Source organism: Pan paniscus, chromosome 6, assembly GCF_029289425.2.
Source record: "Pan paniscus chromosome 6, NHGRI_mPanPan1-v2.0_pri, whole genome shotgun sequence".
Lineage (NCBI taxonomy): Eukaryota > Metazoa > Chordata > Mammalia > Primates > Hominidae > Pan > Pan paniscus.
The window spans coordinates 27,881,169-27,902,302 of record NC_073255.2 but is presented as its reverse complement, the minus strand read 5'-3'; the positions used below and the strand labels follow the sequence as shown (position 1 = coordinate 27,902,302).

Sequence of the window (21,134 nt, the reverse complement as noted above, 5' to 3'; positions counted from 1 at the left end):
AAAAGCCAGCACCGTAGATGGAAGAGCAGAGAGATGGATAGAGCCCAAGTGTTTGATTACATCATTGAGCCAGTGAATCAGCTAAGCCGGAGGCTTGATCTTCCTCTGTACCTTCTGGTATGAGAGGTTGTGCAAATGTCCTAGTTTAAGCTAGATCAAATCAGAACTTCTGTTATTTTGGCCACACTTAACTACCTGAAGTCAGGTAAATTCCTAAGACAATAAAATGAAAACGTGTATTTGAAAATAAGAAATATTTTAACTTAATGCCAGCTTTTTTTCATCCAAATAGCTGGCAACTGTAGCTTTCATTAATGAGATAATACACACTTAAATACGAATCTATTTCTGTGCTTTACCTCACAGAAAGTGCTCAATAAAAGCACAGCCCCATTCTTAATGTTTTCTTGATATACTGTGGGCAGGAAAAACAATTGTCTTTCAAAAGATTCACTGTGATTAGTTAGTAGTTGTCAGTGAGAAACATACTTCAGAATATTACTAAATTAGGAAACACTTGAAATTCTTAAACAAGATAAATTCATTTTATGTCAGTTGATCCACATAATCTTAACTATTGCCAGTTTTTTAGAGCCTCTATTCTGTTTTATAAATATAAGTAGGAGTAAATAAGTTAATCCAACTCCTTTATGTTATCATATTGTTACTGTAAATAGCTGCAACTATGGTAAGGATATTAAAAGGAAAAAAATGCTCAAATAACATACTAGGTCCTCCTCCTAACATCACAGAACTGGAATATATATATATATATATATATATATATTTACCCAGTCCATTTCTGTCTCATAGAAATACGAGATTCATTGTTTATGACTGTAAGCAAACAACATTTTTGTCTACGATTCTGATACAATTCCATTTAAGGCTTCTCTGTGTAAAGGTCATTTTATTGTGGCATAAGTATTTGGTTCTCTTTCAGAAAATATATATTACCTGAGGACAGAGCTGATCTAAATCTTTAAGTCATTTGGAAGGGGACAAATAACAGTTTGAGCTTTTCTGTTTCCCCTACACCAAAGAACAGGGTGTGTAGTAGTAACAGCATTTTTTACTACTTGGCTCTGCTTCAGATATTGTGCTAACTGGTTCAGGGTAACTTTGTTTCATTCGATCATTAATTCATTCAACATATATTTTTGGAACACCTAACATTTGCCAGTCTGCTCTGTCAGAATGTTCTATAGAACATTTTCTGCTAGTATGTTCATCGGGGTGAAAAAGAAGAGCAGTCTAATTTTGGATTCCAGGGCAAGAGTCATATTGCCCAGGACATAGGAGATGAAGAAGATAGGAATCATGTTTCCCTCCTTTTTATTTCCCGAGTTTCTGCTCCCAGCATGATATACTGTGTTTCTCAAAGGGTATTCTTTGTAATTTCAACAAGATAATGATAATAGATGTTATTTTAAAAGTTGTCATGGCTAAAATTTTGAGGAAGAAACATGGGAGTTCAACCATTAAACAGGATTCTTGCTACAGAAGTTCTCAGTGCCTTTAATAAGCTTTGGGGAACTCCGAGAAGGAGGCACATTTTGCACTATTTCTCAAACTTATTTGACCATAACCTCTGCACCTACCGAGCCCCATGGGAGGGGCTTACAGTGTCAGGGCTTCATGGTACACACTTCAGGAAAGGGCTCATCCAAGCTATTTTTGCTTTTAAAAGTTTGTCATTTCTCCTTCCCCTTCTAAGCTCTTTCATGCTCTGAAATCTCAGGGTTTTATTCTCCACTACTGCAAACTCATCACCTTTCTGCCAACCTTTCACATCTTCAACATATCTAGTTGAACCTCAGAGACATTTCTAGTCAGACCTCACAGACATTTCTAGTCACATTTGGGATATCTATAATAGACATTTAGCTATGATGCAGGAGATGCAGAGCAACAGAGTGAGGAGGAGAGAATCTCAGGGACCAGAGCAAGTGAGGATCTCAGGAGGAAACGAAGAATAACCAGGCCTCCTTTGTCACACTGGGTAACAACGGGTAACAACTTTGAACAAGCCCCCTATGCTCAATGAACAGAACATTTTACTTTCAGATCAGAGTTCAATCCCTTCATTTTACAGATAAGAAAACTGAGAACACACATCTTACAAGAGTGATGTGAGCTTTCAGCTCAAGCCTGACTTCTGGTTCAAGGCTCTTTCCATTCTCTCACTCTGCATCTTTTATAATCTCTCTGGGTCTTCTCATTATCTTACTTCAGCCTCAAAATTCCACTTGCTCAGATCTCTGGTATCTCCTAGGCAAGGAAAAAGAGGGATGAAGATTTCCTCTGCAGGCACACATAGGCTGCCAACACTAGGCTATTCATCCGAATAAGGAAAACATTCTCAGTTTCTGCAAACACAAGGCGCAAATTGCACAGGAATAAAAGCAAGCTTATATTAAAGCCTGGCTATATCTCATTGGCTGAGCTGGATGGATCTGAAGAACTGGCTCACCAGGAGAGGTCAGCTTGATCCATCCAACTATGCCACAGGTATTCTGTGTGGCAATCTCAATAGGTGATGGAGGTGGCCAAAATTAGGTTCTACTAGGGTTAGTGGTGGCTTGGGCCATCTGAGGAATGTAGGGCACTTAAGGTTTCCATGCTTCAGGGCCAGCCTTGGGGAAACTGGGAATTGATTTACCTATCTTTTAAGTGACCTCATACCCACACCTTCTTCCAAGGTTCCTTCTTCCCCTTCCATCTCTAAGCCCTGGCTTAGCCTGGAGCCACTCTCTTTCCTTTTGAATGAGGCTTCATTGAATGTGGTCCCACATTTCAGACTGTCCTTGGCCCTCTGCTCAGTTGAGGCTTAACTATCCTTTAGGGTTTCCCTTTCAGTGAGATTTCTGCAGGGGTTCTGATATCTAACTGTTCAGAGTGGCTACTTAGTGTGTAATGTGTTACCCTTCCCAAGTACTTGCCCCATTTTCTCACTCTTGGCTACTCTCTCCACATTTACAACATCTCAGTGTGATAAATAGACCCTGTGATGGAATGTTCATATACTCCAGTCAGTCTGTAATGCAGGCAGCAAGGGAACACCCACCTAGCATCCCCTCTTGGTTAGGATGCACAGGAAGGCAATTCAGAGCCTCTTTTTCTAAAACAGAAGGAGCTTCCCATTGGCCACTGTTGCGTCTTTGGACAAAACTCTGACAGATGGGATTTGAGGTTAAGTAAACCTGTCTTTGTCCCTCAACAATCATCATGTTACCAGAGGTTCATCCACATTTTCAGAGAAACTGTTTTTTCTATGAGTTATTCAGAGAAAGATCTTTCTGGGAGATTTTTATTTCATAGTATCATCAAACAACTGTTATAGTTCACTTTTCCCTTGTTTATAAGGACTAGTGTTATCTGTAGCAGTATTAAACATTATCCTATTTTATGGCTGATAGGTTAAATTATGTAGTTGTAGAAACTGTCATCAACTATTCTTAAGCCAGAAAGCTTGAAAATCCAGCTGGTTTTCATTCTCTACACTCAACCCCATTCCTGCCCTCTGCCCCCAGCCCTGCTGGGACATTCTTTTCCCGGAAGCGCTCTCTCCACAATGTCAGTGATAATATATCCTAGAGCGAAACCAGCAGGACTGACCAGAAACCACTTAGTCCAGAAAAAAACTCTCTCACCACCACCTTCAGGCCAGGCACATGGAGGCATCTAACGTATGTAGACTGACTCACGGTAGGGACTTAATAAATGGTTGTTGATTTTAAATCTCAATACAGCTGAGGAACGATTTGCAATGAAAGAGACATGCAGAGTTGCTTTAAAATTGCAGAGCACGAAAAAGTCTGTGTGAGTCATCAGGGAAATGCAAATTAAAGCCACAATGAGATAGCGCTACACACCCACCAGAATAGCTAGAATTTAAAAGACTGATAATACAAATATTGGCAAGGATGTGGAGCAACTGGAACTCTCATATTCCACTGGTGGGTGTGTAAGTGATACAATTACTTTGGAAAGTCATTTGGCTGTATTATATAAAGGAGAGCATATGCCTACCTTCTTCCCAACAATACCCCTCCTGGATATATACCACAGAAGAGTATGTAGATGTGCACCAAGAGGCACGTACAAGAATACTCCAAACGGCATTCTTCGTAATAGTCTCAACTGAAAAGAACCCAAATATCCATCAGCTGTAGGACTGTCAAACAAATCATGGCATATTCATATAGTAGAATACCTAACAGTAATGAAAATGAACACACTACAATTCCAATAAGAAATATAGATGGACTTCACAAACACAAACTTGATAGAAAAAAACCAGACACACAAGCATATATCCCATATGATTCCACTTACATGAAATTTAGCAGGCATAGATGAACTAAACCATCATGAGTCAAAACAGATGTTGTCTTTGAGAATAAGAGACAGGGTGATGATTGGCAGGCGGTCCAAGGGAGCTTCTGGATTGCATCAATATTCTTTTTCTTGACCTGGTTGCAGTGTTTGCCTGTAAAAATCCACTGAACTAATCATATTTTTGTTGTCTCTACATTCCTATATGTATATTATACTTCAATTTTTTTTTTACAAAAGTTCCAGTTGCAGAGCTTGTAGGACTGATCCAGGTCAACATAGTCTGCCCTCTTTGACCCTTTAGATTCATCTTATTTCCTTCAACAGTTGCTTTGATTCTTCTCAGCCTTGGTTGTGTCTTACGTTCATGGTCCCCAGAGATTGAGTCCTCCCTGGATACTGTTCCAGGCTCAGATATCTACATTTCCTCCCACTGCTCTTCCCATTTTTTTCCCCTAAAGCCCCACACTTTCTTAGGGACCTAACCAATTAATCTTAGCTAAGTTGCTGATGACTAATGTGACTTCTCATCCTGGTGCAACTCAACTTTGAAAAACACCCTCAAGAGTGCTTTAAAGGTTAGTATCATGGTCCAACCCACAGTGTTAGAGGTTTTTTGGATGATGCCCTTTCAATGACAGGGTAGCTGGCCCTAGACATGTCTATGCTGAGGACTTGCTTCAGGTAAGCAGAGAAGATGAGAGAATAGGTGGTTTGCCTCTGCCAGCATAACAGGGGTTTTGATAATGGGATGGGTCACTTCCACATGGTGGTAGAGGAAATGGAAGCCACACTTGTTCTTATTGAACTTTGATGATGTACTCGCTTGCTGAATTTTTTTTTTTTTGGCATAAGTATCAGGGTGTGGTGCTGATGACTAAGTAAATGAGAACAAAATTGAAAAAATGGAAGTATTACTCATACATTGGACTCCCTTAGCACAGAGTTACAAACCAGCGAGAGTCAGCTGGCAAAACTTTTTGGGGGTATGCCTCTTTCTGGCATTTCATCCCTCCTCTTGCCCCTGGGCCGAGTTCCCAAACTCACCCTCCCTTCATCCATTGCTTGTGCTTGTTGAATTCCTTTGTGGGAACCACTTAGCAAAGAAACCAAGGAAGTGTGTGCCTTGATTGCTGCCTCTGCTCTCTGGGTGAGGGGTTAACACATGGGAAATGATTTTGGAAAGATAAAAGGTGATACACAATGAAGTGTTAAACTGCATCTAATGAATGCAGCCAGTGGTCAGAAACGGGAGAAGTCACATTTTCCAATCCTTGGCCTGTATGCTTGGGGACAGGTGTGTAAACCTGAAAAAGATTCAAACCCAACCAATATAAGATGGAGGAGGAAAATGGCCATCTTTTCATGTGCTCCTTTAACCTTTCTTTTTGAAGGTCCTCCATTGGCCAAGCACTGTACTATTGCAGGGGGTCCAAAGATGACAAAAAAAGTTCAACTTCTTCTGCGGGAGTCAGTTTATCATATTTACCTACGTATTTTCCCCATGTTATTTTCTGTTTGCTGGGCCACCATTTGCCAGAGAAAATCTGTATACAAGTTCATGCTTCTATACTAAATACTCATTAGCAAGGTCTTTTGCTTGTCAGCAATAACCAGAGCTTCTCTGTGGAATTTATGAGAACATTTTAAAGAATTTTGAATAATGCATTAGCTAAAAGTGAAAGGAAGAATGTTTAACTGAGGTTCACTTAGGCAGAATTAACAATAAGCAAGGCACAGTCTGCTGTGTCTTCATCTAAAGAAATAATGTACACTTCTGCTTTTTTTTTTTTTTTTTTTTTAAGACAGTATCTCACTCTGTTGCCAGGCTGGAGTGCAGTGGCATGATCTTGGCTCACTGCAACCTCTGCCTCCTGGGTTCAAGCGATTCTCCTGCCTCAGCCTCCTAGTAGCTGGGACTACAGATGCCCGCCACCATGCCCGGCTAGCTTTTTGTACTTTTTTAGAGATGGGATTTCACCATGTTGGCCAGGATGATCTTTATTTCCTGACCTCTTGATCTGCCTGCCTCGGCCTCCCAAAGTGCTGGAATTACAGGTGTGAGCCACCGCGCCCGGCCACACTTCTGTTTTTTTTTTTTTTTTTTTTTAATAAAACCAACACTTGTTTATTGTAGAACATTTGGTAATTTGAAAACAGGTATGAAGAAGAAGATAAAATTCACTTATGATTTCTCCATGCTTATGTGTTGCTGATATATCCTCCTGACATGAACACTTGCCAGATTGTGACCATGTCATATACTGTGCAGTTTGTAACCATCTGTTTCATCTAACATGATGAAAGAAATGTCTTTTTCCCAAGTCATCAAATATTTTTCAAAAACATGATATATAAAAGCTGCATAATAATCCTCTCCTGACAGGAATTCTTCTAGAAGACATTGGTTAATAAAATGTCTTAGAAGATAAATGTGGATATTTTTCATTTCCAGTCATGTGAGGGTAGCAGTTAGTCATTATGTTTTCCACTCCTATCTATATGACCTGCTCGTAAATATGAACCAGGTTGGTGCAGCTATTAAAAGACAAGAGAAAGGAGACGCTTCTCCCCTTAAAATATAACATTATAAAGTTTTAATTTATGTCTTCTTGTTTAAGATGTGAAGAATGTTTTCTTCTTTTGAGAGATGTTATTCCTAGAAAAACCAAAATTCTCTTCACAAAATGCAATTGGTCCAGCTTCTTTCACTGAATGCATGATTCTGGAAGTCTACGTATTGGTTTACACAGGGGTGAAAGATACAATGATTTACTTAGAATAGGTGATGGAGATGGGAATTTCGGGGACTCTGGGAACAGCTGCAGTTGGACCTCACAGATGTTGAATGCAAACACTGGGAACTGGAGCAATTCAGTGCAGCTGCAGGAAATGGATTATCTCATTGTCCTTTCCACAACAGGACCTCATTGATCCCCATCTTTGTTACCGTGACTCATTCCATTGTCTCTACTTCTGCCACTCCTTTGTTACCTATTACTTCACCGTCCACTTTATACGTCTTGACGCTACCTAATGGCTTCAGTTTACTGAAAACTTGCCCTTTTTATAGCTTCTCAGGGCTTCTTTCTACTGACTGATTTTTTAGCTTCTGCTTCCACCACGTGATTTTCTCTTCCTATTTCCAGTTCAAATTCTTGAAAGAGAGTGGGTGTTCATGTCAGGTCACCTCTTGAGGTTGGCTGCCCTTGGGTTATACAGTTCATGAAGGAGGTTGTATGGTATAGATCATGGCTCAGGTTGCTGCCTCAGCTGGGTCCACTGGCTGGGGTAGTTCCCTTGAAAAGGGAATCTGATATAGCAAGCCCTTGAATGACCTCTCAGGCACACTCTTTTTGTTTTGACTTCATTTCTTTGATTTTTTTTTCTTAAAGAATGTTTAACATACCACAAAAGCAACATTTTGACATATTTTTCATGTTTTTTAAAACAAAATTCTTTTTAATTTAAAATAATCATGTTATCTATTTTAACCATTTTAACAACAGTTGTTGTCCAATTGACTTTAATAGAAATATATAATATTTGAACTAGGCCGGGCATGGTGGCTCATACCTATAATCGCAGGACTTTGGGAGGCCAAAGTGGGCAGATCACTTGAGGCCAAGAGTTCGAGACCAGCCTGGCCAACATGGTGAAACCGTGTTTCTACCAAAAAATTACAAAAATTAACCAGGCATGGTGGCACACGCCTGTAGCCCCAGCAAGTCAGGAGGCTAAGGCACGAGAATCGCTTGAACCCAGGAGGTGGAGGTTGCAGTGAGCTAAGATGGTGCCACTGCACTCCAGCCTGGGTGACAGAATCAGACTCTGTCTCAAAAACAAAACGAAACAAAGAAAAGAAAAGAAAAAGAAAAAAAAGACATTTGAACTAAATTTTTCTTAAAGTTCCTGAAATTTAATGTCATAGGGAAAATGTTTATGTTTATAATGTTCAACTGGCACTTTTATACAGTTATTTGCAAGAAGATAAATGCATTTTAATAGCTAGTTTAGAATTATGCATGTGGATATCAGAGACTACCAAAGATGAGCAGGAAAGATCTGGAATATGTTGACTTTTATAAAGTAGGTTAAAAGCATTTTCCTTTTGAAACAGAATGTTCTCTTAGGCATTTTTTCTGGTGCTTTGCGATTAAAATATAAACGGCTATGTGTAAAACTTAACTGCAGACTGTTATTGTTGGAAATTATTTTTATATGCACAAATTGTGATGGAAAGGAGAGTAGACTGGAAACATAAATTTGTGCTTTCGTTTTACTCTGACTTAGAGGGAAGACAACTTAAATTGCCTTCTATACTACCTTACCACTGCAAAATGGGAAGTGAAGTCAGGCAGTAAACTGCTTCCTGTCTTCTTGCAGGAAGGAAACAAATTATATATAAATATACATAGCCAAACTTCAGTTTCTCTCCACTCAATCTATCCTATGCACGGCCCTGATTTGGCACTAGTAAAATGTTATATTATTTCCCTTTTGTCAACCTTGGGTGTATATTAGAACCACTTGGGAAGCTTTTTAAAAAACCCAAGGACTAGCCTCACACACCAATTTATTTATTTATTTACTGTGGGGTGCGGTTTGAGTACTGATAATTTTGAAAGGCACCCTAAGTGATTCTAATGAGCAGACAGGAAGCCACAAGGCAAAAGGAGAAAATCTGAACAACTGAGCTTGCCTTCAAGGTGTTCTATTATCTATCTGCAACCTAGCTTGCCAGGCTTGGCTGACCCAAGTTGCCTCCCATGCCCTCTGAACATTGCTTGTGCTTCCCCTCTTGTGTTATTTCTCCAGGCATTCTGGGAGTTACTTTCTCACCATTTTATCTGGTTCAAATTCCTCCCCATTTTTCTAGACCCAGCCCATTTTGCCTTTTTCATGAAGCCTTCCCTGACTGCCCTTGACTGCAATGCTTGCATCCTCCTCTGAAAACAGAGCGGCTAATGCCTAGAAAATCATTTGAACAATGAATCGATTATGTACTGCCTTATGTAATCTCTCCACTGCTGCATTAAATAATTAGTCTTTGCTTAACCTTTCATCTGTTTGTTATGCAGCTACCTATACTATAAGCAAGCTTCTAGCTTTCATCTATATCCTTGACAAGCCACGTGCCTTGTACAGTACAGGAAGTCAATAATATTTACCTGTCCCTTCCATCCTGACTTCCACAGGTTTGGTTCGAGATTCTCTCCTGGAATCTTGTCCTGGTCTTGGCTGGGTTTCCTGCCACCAGAAACTTTGGCTCTTCAAATCAGGTCAACACATTACTGGCACACATGGCCAATGGCCAGTAAAACTGATGGTGTGTGTGTGTGTGTGTGTGTGTGTGTGTGTGTGCATGCACGCAGGTGTGCACTCTTTTGCCCACTCTTGTTTCTCTCTATCTTATGATCTGGCTGACTCGGTTTCTTTCCTTCCCTGGTCCCTCACTCTCCTACTCAATGGGACTTGACGGCAGAATTCAACGTCTCAGGTTTTGACTGCTTGTGTTCTCTAAGATGAATAACATGCTGCCTGGATCTTCCTCTCCCTATTTCTTTGAGTAAACACTTGTCCTGAACAGGCTCTGGCCAAGGGGACCTAAATTAAGTCAGTCTGATCTGTCAAGAATTTCCTCTCTACCCTGTTTTTTTTTCTTTGGATTCTCACCATTTAAAAGAAACCTGATTGCATTGTCCACATGATTAAAAGCTGTTGTCTGTCCCTCATTGCCTTTAGAAGAAAATCTAAACCTGAGCTATCCAATATGGGAGTTGTTAAAGTTAAAATTAAAAATTAATGCCAGACATGGTGGTTCACACCTGTAATCCCAGCACTTTGGGAGGCTGAGGTGGGTGGACCACCTGAGGTCAGGAGTTCGAGACCAGCCTGGCCAACATGGTGAACCCCTGTCTCTACAAAAAATACAAAAATTAGCTGCGTGTGGGGGTGAGTTCATGTAACCCCAGCTACTCAGGAGGCTGAGGCAGGAGAATTGCTTGAACCTGGGAAGTGGAAGTGCAGTGAGGTAAGATCCCACCACTGTACTCCAGCCTGGGTGACAGAGGGAGACTCTGCCAAAAAAAAAAAAAAAATTAAAAATTGAGTTTCAGCCTTGTATGGTAGTTCATGTCTGTAATCCCAGCACTTTGGGAGGCTGAGGTGGGAGGATCACTTAAGCACTGTACCCCAGTTTGGGTGACAGAGTGAGACCTTGTCTCAAAAATAAATAAATAAATAAATAAATTGAGCTCTTCAGTCACACCACATTTCAAGTATTTGATAGCCACATGTGGCTAATGGCTACTATTTTGGACAACACAAATATAGAACATTTTCACCAGTGCAGAAAGCTCTGCTGGACAGTGCTTGTCTGAATATCTTAGTGTAGCTTGTGAGGTCTTTTACAATCTCACCTCAACCTTTTGCTCCAGCCCAATTTTTGGCTGTTCCTCATCATTTAACTCCATCTACCTTCTCAACATTCCACAATGGCTCTGTGCCCTTTCACAGCTCCATGCCTTTGAACATGGTGTTCTCCCTTTCTGAAATACCCTTTGACTTTCTTCTCTGGCAAACTCCTATTTACCTTTTAAGATCCAACTCAAACATTACCTTCCTTGTGGAGTTCGCTGACTTTCCTAAACAGTCATTTCTTGTCCTCTGTTTCCATTGCTCATTGAACCAATCTCTATTGTCCTTATCACTGTAGTTTGTTATTATTTACTCATTAATCTGATCCTCCCTTTGGAGGGGGGATCCTATCTGTTTTAGCAATCTGCCCTAATAATTACCTGAAATTGTTTGCTTGATACCCTTTTGATATCAAGTAATATATCTTCTTATTTATGTGCTTGTTATTTATGAGTTCAGCATGTTTGAAAAGTTCACTTAGTGTTTCTGGAGAAATCCTGCCCATTTCTAGTGTAAAGCTAGAATGAACTTCCTGTCTTCTAGGGTGGAGGTCAGTTTTTCTTCTAATTAATCCTGACCAGAGTTGAGAAGGATGTGGTAGGAGGGGTTTACAAGGTCAAAAACAGCAGGACTGTCTGCAGGAGCAGGTTCAGGTGTTCTCGGGTTCCAGTTATTATACAAAATATTTAGTATATGTTCCGAGAAAAAGTAGGGAGGAATGATGGAAAAAATAAAAACAACCCCCATGGAAAGAAAACTGAGGCATCGTATTTGACTTTTTCCAGGCTAAGCCCAAAAGCAATGATGTAGTCAGGGGGAAGTTTGTATTTCCATTTTGCAAAAACGTAATTTTTTTTCCTCCCGGGATTTGATAAGATTTTGATAAATTCTTGTGAATTTAATTACAGGGAAGTAAATCCTACTGACTAGTAAATTATCAATTTGTTTCTCTTTTCTCACAAAAGAGAAACAAATTGATACCCTTCACATCATCCGGTAAGGCTTATTTTTTTCTGAGAAGGCCATAAGCCCTAACGGCTCAGAATCTAAGAGACCTTCGCTGATTGTCATCGCCTAGCGGCCACCGCAAACCTTACCGTCAATCAACTTCCCTCTGACGCCCGGATAACGCCCATTGCTCAGACCACGCCCACTCAAGGCGCCTCATGGCTCCGCCCCAGGCCCAGCAGAAGAAGATTCTCATTGGTGGAGAAGTTGTTCTGATCCCGCCCTGGAGGACGGCGATAGGCTGAACTGGCGTGGGGCGGTGGTGGTTGGCTGTTTGAGGACGGGTCCCTCGTCGTGCCTGTCAGAGAGGCTGGCGGCAGTGGTGGCTCTCCGGGCTGGGTTGTCAGTCAGTGAGAGGAGGGGGAAGATGGCTCACCGGGACCCGTTCTGCTAGGAAGAAGGGGAGCAGGTGGTGCTGCTACTCGGGAGGAAGCAGAGCAGCCTCCGTCGCTGTCGCTGAGAGCCTCACGAGTCGAGGTCCTGCAGGTGGAGCTCCGGCAGCCGCCCTGGTGAGTCCAGCCGAGAGACCCACGCCGGGCCCCCAGGGCGTCCGGCAACCGATAACTTTTTTTTGTCAGGGAGGAGCCGGGGCGAGGCGGCGGCGAGGACAGGACCGGGACTTTGTCCCTGGGGCCGCGGCTCCACTGGGGGTAACGGCTCCCGCGCGAGGCGCCATGGGTGGGTGCGAGGCGGCGCGGGGCGCGGGGGGCGGCTGGCGGGCGGGTGGGCTGCGGCCGGCGGCTGCTCGCCCCGAAGTTGGGCGCAGCCTGCCCGCTGCCTGGAGGGCGGCAGCTTTGTGCGCGCGACTCGGGTCTTTCCTTCCCGGCGAGGAGCAGTCCAGCCTCCTGCTGTGACCCAGGTGCCGCCGCCTCGGCCCCACCGGCCGCCCCTCTGCCGGGTGGGCCTGGGGCGGGAGCCCCCCGTCCCCTCCCTGCCGCGGCGGATGCTCCGGCCTCTGCCTCCTCTCCCACTCGCGCCCTCTACTTCGGCGAGGCCGCCACTGTCCGTCCGGTCTGGTGGCCACAATGGTCACTGTCGACCCCCCGCCCCCGCCCCTTGGAGAGCAGCGTTGGCCCGAGTCGGTCTTTGGTCCCCTGCAGGGCGGAGAGGTTCAGACAGCAGCCACGCTTCCTTCCTTGGTTATTTCGCTGAAGATCTCTTCTTGAGCCCTTGCCCCTTCTTTCTATGAGTTATTCCTCTCCTGAGGCTTATTTTAACATACTCGGGAATCCTCGGGGGTTTGGCTGAAAATGGTTGCATTAAAACACCCCCAAGTTTGTACGCTTCCCCGAAATTTGCTGTCTGCCCGTCAGCTTGCACATGTGTGCTTTGTGAGTTTAGACATTCCTGAAAGATTTTAATTTTGCCTAAGTGGTTTAGTACTGCACAGAATCTGCTCTCTGAGAAATACACTATCACAAGCCTGGCAGTCGCGGCGCTCTTCAGGTAGGGGGAATTTGTTCCACCGGCAGCTACTCCTTATCTCAGAGACTGCCCTACAGGCAGTAGGGCCAAGCTGACCTTTTGCAAATTATTTATCCTTGGATCACACAGTAGTTTTTGGAGCAGGTGGGCCACCTCTTTGGTTCATGTAACACTTTACAGTTTGAGGTTTTCAGCTTTCAAATCTTGTTGTCATAAAGTCAGAAAGACTGGGAGGCTTGTTTTCCATGAGAACATTCTACTGCTAACATCCACAGGCACCCCACCTCCCCCGACATTTCCAAGTATTTTTTTTCTTTAGGTGAATACATTTTAAGGTTTACAGGATGAATAGTAGTCTAAACCACCATATTTTTGAAGTGCAGGCAAAGACAAGGAAAAACATTTAAGATCTGCTTGGCCAATAGTAGCTTCAAAGTCAGCTATTCAAATAATCAGTTCAATCAAACCAAGTGGCAAGGGGGAAAAGCATCACATATTTAGGAAACAAATTCTGGATTTGGCTCGTTTATCCTGATTCGATTTATTGAAATTACCATGAGGGATTAGAAGGATTAGAAACCTTCTTAGTCATCGGCATTATCAGTACCTGGATACAGACACCCGATAAGGCATTAGCTGGGTCAGCGTTTATCCTTGCTCTGCTTCCTTTCTTTGTTGTATTTCTGTTTTATGAAATTTGCTCTGGGTTGTATTTTTTAGACTGGTGTCTTTTTGACAGTGAGTTTAAATATATGTACTGTTTTATTCAGCATCCTGTTGCCTAATATTTATTTTATAATGGATCTTAAGAAATTTTAAGAAGTCTTAGTATTCAAGACTTATTTTGGGGTATCGTTTATATTTTATAAATGATTGAAATTATATCAAACATAAATTTATTTTTTCACTCTTCCAGACTGAGTAGGTACTAGGGATACAGAAATGAATGTCATAGCTCTTGTCTTCAAGGAGTTTACTATCTAATGTACAAGATGTTAGTAACATTACAGTAAATTAACAATTATAATACTATGTAGTCAGTGGGAATAGAGATATGCCTGGTGTAGTAGGAGAGTTTAGAGTAGGAGATAGTTAACTTGCCTTGAGTGTAGGTGGAGTTGGGAGCACACAGCCAAGTTGTGAAGGATAATATAATTTTGCCAAGTGCAGGAGGTAAGTAACTTCCCAAGAGGAGGATATAGTAATTGAGAAGGCAAGGAGGCCTGAGAAACTGTGGCAATTTAGATAAGTCATTGACAATGACGAGTCAGTGTCAATTGACATTGGCAGTTGACAAAGTCAATAACATTGACATTGATATGGCTTGAATGCAGGGGTTAGTAGGAAATGGTGCCAGATGAAGATAGTGAGGGTGGTAGAGGGCCAGATCAGGGAATGGTATCCTTAGCTAAAGGGATTGGATTGAACGTGATAGATGAGAAGCCATTTATTGGATTTGTATTTTAGACCTTTACTGTGGCAGAGTGAGGGAAAAAGTAACAGATCCTAATCACCTATGAGAAGAAAGGAGGACTCAGGACTGTGAAGGTTTGACTTGGGGTTCTGTTGATGGAAATGAGGAACACAAAAATGGAAGGAAGATGATAAATTCTATTTTGGCTATTTTGAATTTGAGGAAGCAGTGGAACTTCAGGTGAAGATATAGACAGATGTTTGTATCTATGGATGTGAAAATCAGGATTAGAGAGATGATTGGGGGTTGAATTGAAGCTATATTGATTTGGTTGTGATGAAATGACTCAGGGAAAGCCTTTAGCCTGGTGAAAGTGGCAGCCAGAGAACAGACTCTCATAAATAGCAGAAGTAGGAAGAAGAATTGTCTGAAAGTTAGAGGAATAGTAGCTAGCAAGGTAGGAGGACCATCCGGAAAGATGCCAAGGGTGGGGAGATTTTCCAGTGGAGGAGGAACAGGTTAACCATTTTGAATGCTGTAAGGAGGTGTCAAGTTAGGAGAGGGCCCCAGTGACCACTGAATTTGTCAGGAGTCCATAGGTAACTTTAACAAGAACAGTTTTAACTGAGTGGTGGTTCAGAAACCAGGCTTCACAAGATTGAGAAAGAATGGGTGTGATAAAGTAGACATGCTTAAGTGAGACTTTTCAAGAGAACTGAAATAAAGAAGGGAGAAAATGATAGCTATAGCTTTCATTGAGTAGTGGTTCTCAATCTTGGCTGTGCATTTACAATAATGTAATAATAATTTACAATAATCTCAGGAACTTTAAAGAATTTTGTTTTCCAGAGGGAATCCCTATACCAATTTGGTGTGGGGGGGTGTTGAACCCAGATATCAATATTTATTTCAACAGCTTTTCTATTGAAGTGTAATTGACATATAGTATACTACATATATTTAAAGTGTACAATTTGATATTTGACATATGTTTATACCTGCAAAACCATCACCATAATCAAAATAATATTCACCTCCAAAAGTTTCCTATGTGCCTTTATAATCTTTTTCTCATCCCCAGGAAACCACTGTCTACTTTGTGTCATTATTGATTACTTGCATTGATACTTTTTTATAGTTTCTTAAGTAATTCCAGTGTGCAGCCATGGTTGAAAACCATTGCAGAGTGATATTGTTTGAGGGAATGTTATGTTTGTTTGTTTACATGCATAAGGAAAGAGTGAGTAGAGACAAGTAGGAAGAGATTCTTAAGCAATTCAGGAAATGAGATAATTATTGGAACTAAGACCCTGAGGAGATAGAAGTGAATGGAATTCAGAGCTTTGGCTAGTAAGAAAGGAAGACATTTCTGGAAGCGACATCTCTAAGAATATAATGTTAAAGACAGTATATTTCTTTGTTATCATCATCAAAGTTGGCATATAGTATCCAAATTGGTTCCCTGAAGTACTTCTGAAGTACTTTAAAAAATTAGAGAGCATCTTAATATTGTGAAAATGGATACCCCTCAGAACAATTCCTTAAATGGAGCCTGAGATCCCTGGCATCATCATGTAATGCTTTGTCATTTTTTGGAGGGGAGCAGATGGAATTAGCAGTTTGACTATTGCTTATTGTTGAGAGCCAAGTCCTGCCAGAGTCTTTTTGCCCTTCTCAGAGTTAGGCTGCATATCTGCACTAAGGAAAAAGAACATTTAACACTTGAAAATCTCCTATTTAAAGTATCTTTGCTCAGAAGAAATCTTGTTTGCTTGCCCTTTGGATATATGCCTTTTAAATACACTGGAGGATAAAATCATTCCTCTGTCTCCTAAATGAGACAGAGAAGAGTTGTGGCTAGAAGTTCTCAAAGGCCCACATTTTCTATCTTGAGAAAAGTAATACCTATCCTCACCTCACCACCTTTTTTTTTTTTTCTTTTTAAAATTTCTGGCTCAGGATTTGGATATAGGTAAAATCTGAGTCCTGCTGGTTCTGAAGTCCAGGGCTTGTTCCTCAGCCTTGACTCTTGGCTTTCATAGGGGGCTGAAAACAGAATAGCTTATCCAAATATTATTTGGCATTGTAACTTGGTCATAAATAAAGAGGAAGTGAAAAGTTTTGTCTGATTGTCTTCTAGAGTTCTGAAAATTTCTTTCATTGTGATAAAGAATTAAAGTATGATTCTTTTCTAGAGAGGAAAGGCATCCCTAATTTTGGTGCAGCCTAAAAGAGTGGAAATATCAATGTTAGCATGATTTTGGTTATTATTATTATTGTCACAGCCTTATTGTAAACATTCTATAGTTTCTTAATTACTAATATAATAATCATTGTAGGAAATTTGAAAAATTCAGGAAAGCATAAATGGTAAATAACACTTATAATGTCTCCACCCAGAGATACTTATTTCCTTTATGAAATACCTATTAGTGTCCTTTGTCTATTATAATACTGGAGATTTTTAAAAACTAAGTTATGAGAGCTCTTTATGTATACAAACTATTAGGCCTTTGTCAAATTACATTGCAAATAATTTCCCTAGTTTGTCATTTTTATCTTAATTTTGTTTTTGATGTGAATTTTCTTTTTAAACAGATTGCTAACATTTTAATGTGTTTAAACCTATCAAATTTTTCTTTTATGATACCTCACTACTTAGAAGGGGCTTGCATTCCCGAATTATGTGACTATTCACCTCTGTTTCCTTATATTTATTTCACAGTTTTTAAAAAAATTTACATCTTTAGTCTGTTTGCAGTGTATTTTAACGTAGAGTGATGGTTCAGTTATTTTAATGCTGTTTATTGAACAGTTATCGTCTTCAGAGCTTTTAAATACCAAATCATGTGTGTATACTCTGTCTGTCTATAGATATGGATATATGACTTTTTCTAGGTTTTTCTATTTAGTTTAATTGGGCTATTTCTTTTTGCTCTAGTAATTCCAAACTGTCTTAATTATTGTGAGTTTTTAATGTATTTCACTAAATGGTTGTGTGAATACTTATTATTGTCTTTCTCAAAACATTTTCAGTATTTCTCATATATTTCTTTATTCATGTTACATTAAAGGCAGTTAAGATCCTAAAAGAACCTCACTGGAATATCTGAGTTAATTTTCTAGAGAAAGTTGTACTATCTCTATTAATACAGTGTTATCATTTATTGAAGTCATCTTTTATGACTCAAAGATGTAGTTTTGAGTTTTCTTCATGTATTTTATAGTTTGTAGTTTTCTTCATGTGGGTTCTGCCCATTTTTCAAGTGGTATTTTTGATATTTTAAAACTTATTGATTCTATTGGGAATGGAACTTTCAAAATTATTTTATAAAGAGGATTAAATGTACCTGATGGAACATAGAAAGATGGCTAATTCTCGTATACTGTTTTCTAACTGGTCATTTTATGAAACTCTTAATTCTGATAGTTTTTATTGTGTTTTGTGGTAACTAAATTATAGCATGTGTAAAGGGTTAAATGATTTTGTCTTCTTGCTAACACTTAATCCTTATTTCTTTTTCTTAGGACATTGATCAGAACTTCTAGAATAATATTAAGTTATAGCAGTGAACAGTGAGGATCCTTGGCTTATTTCTCATTTAAATGGAAATGCCTTTAGGGTTTCACAGTTGTGTGTTCAAAATTTTTATTTATGGTATGTTAAGGAAATAGTCTTCTATGCCTTTTCAGGGGGAACCAAGATAGATATTCAGTTTGATTACATGCCCTCTTAATGTACCTTGAGATGATCATACAGTTTTCCTTCTTTTACCTATTGGTTGATGAATTGTGTTAGATTTCCATGTAGCTTTCATCAAACAATTGCTGTCTTAGGGATAAAGGCAACTTGATAATAGCATATCTCTTTAAAATAGTGCTATATTTGATTTGCTATATGAGATTGATCTTTAGTATTCCTTTTGTATTACCTTTTTAAGGTTTTGATTTCTGAATATGCCAGCTTTGTAAAAAGAGAGACTGAGAGAGAAGCTTTCCATGTTTCCATTTTTGCATGTGCTCTGGCAATTAATCTGTTACTTGGAAGATTTGAAATAGATTGGCTCTAAAAATGTCTAGGTCTTTTTGGACTGAATACAATTATAAAGATCTTAATATGTGCTTGTGTACTAAGTATTTTGCATAATTAATTTCATTTAGTCCCTATATAACTTTGTGAGGTGAAGATTATTATTTCTATTCTACAGATAAACTGAGACTCAGAGGTTAAGACAGTCGTTCACCATCAATAAAGTACATAAAGTTTAAACTCAATTTCTATCTGATGTAATAGCCCATGTTTTCTAATCCGTACCCTAATGTTTTTCTTAATTAGGACTCTTTCTTCACCCCATATTACTGAGAAGTAAATTTAATCATTTTATTTGAGCATCTTATTAAGTATTTTTCCTCTTTGCACACTTAGTTTTAATTTTTGGTAACCCTGTTATATTATCACTGTTCTGTTCTGTGTTGATGTGTCATCTTTTGCTATTTTAATAAATACTGTGATCTTGGAGTGAGGTGGGATAGGGTGGGGGAACTTAAAATTGTTGTTCATATAATGCACTTAATATAATTTACATTTTAATTCATTGAGTGTTCAAGATCAATTTGCATTCCTGAATCTTGTTTGTACCTTGTAAGAATGTTATGTTAAGTGTACCACATACAAGAGATCAAAGAGTTTTGGAAACACAGTACTTTTCCATTTTAGTTTGAATTATTTTTGTTGTGAGCCTTGCATCAGGGTAGCTTTTTAGTAGTAATGTTAAGTGATATATGTTTGGTGTGCGTTTTCTTGAACAAAGAGTCTTTTCATAGTTGACAAACATTAGTTGCTTTCTCATATAAATACATAGAATTCTGTCATTTGTACTTGACTTAATGAAAACATAATATATGAGTTATTAAACTGTACCGTGAAAATTAGGTTTTAGCTACTGGAATATTTATATTTACTATTATGTTGAGTGATGTATAGGCTTGGAAATTTAAGAGAATAATGTAAGCCTTAAAAGTGCTTAAATTGGCCGGGTGCGGTGGCTCATGCCTGTAATCCCAGCACTTTGGGAGGCCGAGGTGGGTGGATCACGAGGTCAAGAGATCGAGACCATCCTGGCTAACATGGTGAAACCCCATCTCTACTAAAAATACAAAATAATTAGCCAGGTGTGGTGGCAGGCGCCTGTAGTCGCAGCTACTTGGGAGGCTGAGGCAGGAGAATGGCATGAACCTGGGAGGCAGAGCTTGCAGTGAGCCAAGATTGCGCCACTGCACTCCAGCCTGGGCCACAGAGCGAGACTCCATCTCAAAGAAAAAAAAAGTGCTTAAATTGGGAAAGCAGTCATAAACTCTATATTTATCTTTTTGAACTCTTCTGTTCCCTCCCTTTAAATATAAATTAACATTTAATTAATTCAGTTAGGGTTTTGGTTATAATCAGCACACCCAGACTGCACTCCCCATTCCCTTCCTATAGGGACAATCTGACCCTCTTAAACCTGCCAGACACATACATGCTCTTTTGTTCTAAATTTCAAGGTTCCTGCTGATTTGTTAATCAGTATATGTCACAGTAGTGGACAAGGTGACAAATAGCCCCCGCAGCAGTGTACACATTAGTAGTTAAGAGAAGGGAGAGACTGTTTTGGAAAATCATGAAACTTCAAGTGAGTCCTGATAGGGAAATGGAGAGGAAGGTGAAAATATTATAGAAATGGATGGGGGAAGAAGGGAAGATAAAAATGTGTAAATCAAATAGATTGTTGGAGAAATATAGAAAATTGGAAGAATGGTTACATGGGTGGTAGAACCAGAATATTCAAGTCAGTGAGGTCAAGAAGTAGAGTTTCAGAAAGGAAGACTCTTGCTTCAGGTTACAGAAGAACAACCACCATAGAGAAAGAGCTGATAGAGTTGTCATTTATAAGGTCATGGAGAGTAGATGATGAGACCCAAATTTATACTGTAAAAGGGGTTAAGGAATAAATTGATGGTGAGCAGCTGGAAGTGCTGGTAGTAGATTAAGCTACTAAATCAGAAAGTTAATCAGTGAAGAGTAAATAAGGATGGAGTAACTAGGGCATTAGAATCTGATGAAGCCTTACTCCTGTGCCCCCTCTTTTCAGAACTATAAGATCGTAAAATACATTCTCAGTTGTCCAAATGATTAATATTTTGTTAGTGATACTTAGAGGTATCATTCATTGAGTACCTTTTGTTTGCCAGTGCTTTATTTGCATTATTTTTAATCCTTAAAACATCCCTAAAAGATAGATGTTATTATCTATCATTCACAGTTGAGGAAACTGAGACTTAGAAAGTTTAAGTAACTTGTTGAAAATTGGCCCGGGTTTTTTGGACTCCAGAGTCAGCATTCTTTTCATTATGCCATGTTGCTTCCTTTATTTATTGAGCTATATTAAAACACTGGGGGCTTATAAGAGGAATATAGGTGGGATTCCTCTGCTTGTAGAAAGTAGTAGAAGAGGCCGGGCGCCGTGGCTTTCACCTTTAATCCCAGCAC

The 21,134-nt window shown here is 39.8% G+C and overlaps 1 protein-coding gene across 8 annotated transcripts in view; it reads left to right on the top strand.

Annotated features, from left to right (window-relative positions):
* Positions 1–12,001: 12,001 nt before the first annotated feature.
* Positions 12,002–21,134, top strand: part of HYCC1 (hyccin PI4KA lipid kinase complex subunit 1) — a 119,605-nt gene continuing 110,472 nt past the window's right edge. For 4 of the 8 annotated variants that reach the window (XM_055115761.2, XM_063605637.1, XM_014345611.6 and 1 more), the window contains exon 1: positions 12,010–12,275. The gene's annotated coding sequence lies outside the window, so the exon portion shown is untranslated. Of the gene's footprint in view, positions 12,276–12,465; positions 12,626–21,134 lie in introns of those variants that run through there. The other 4 variants (XM_003807949.6, XM_055115758.2, XM_055115760.2 and 1 more) reach the window with 4 other exon arrangements.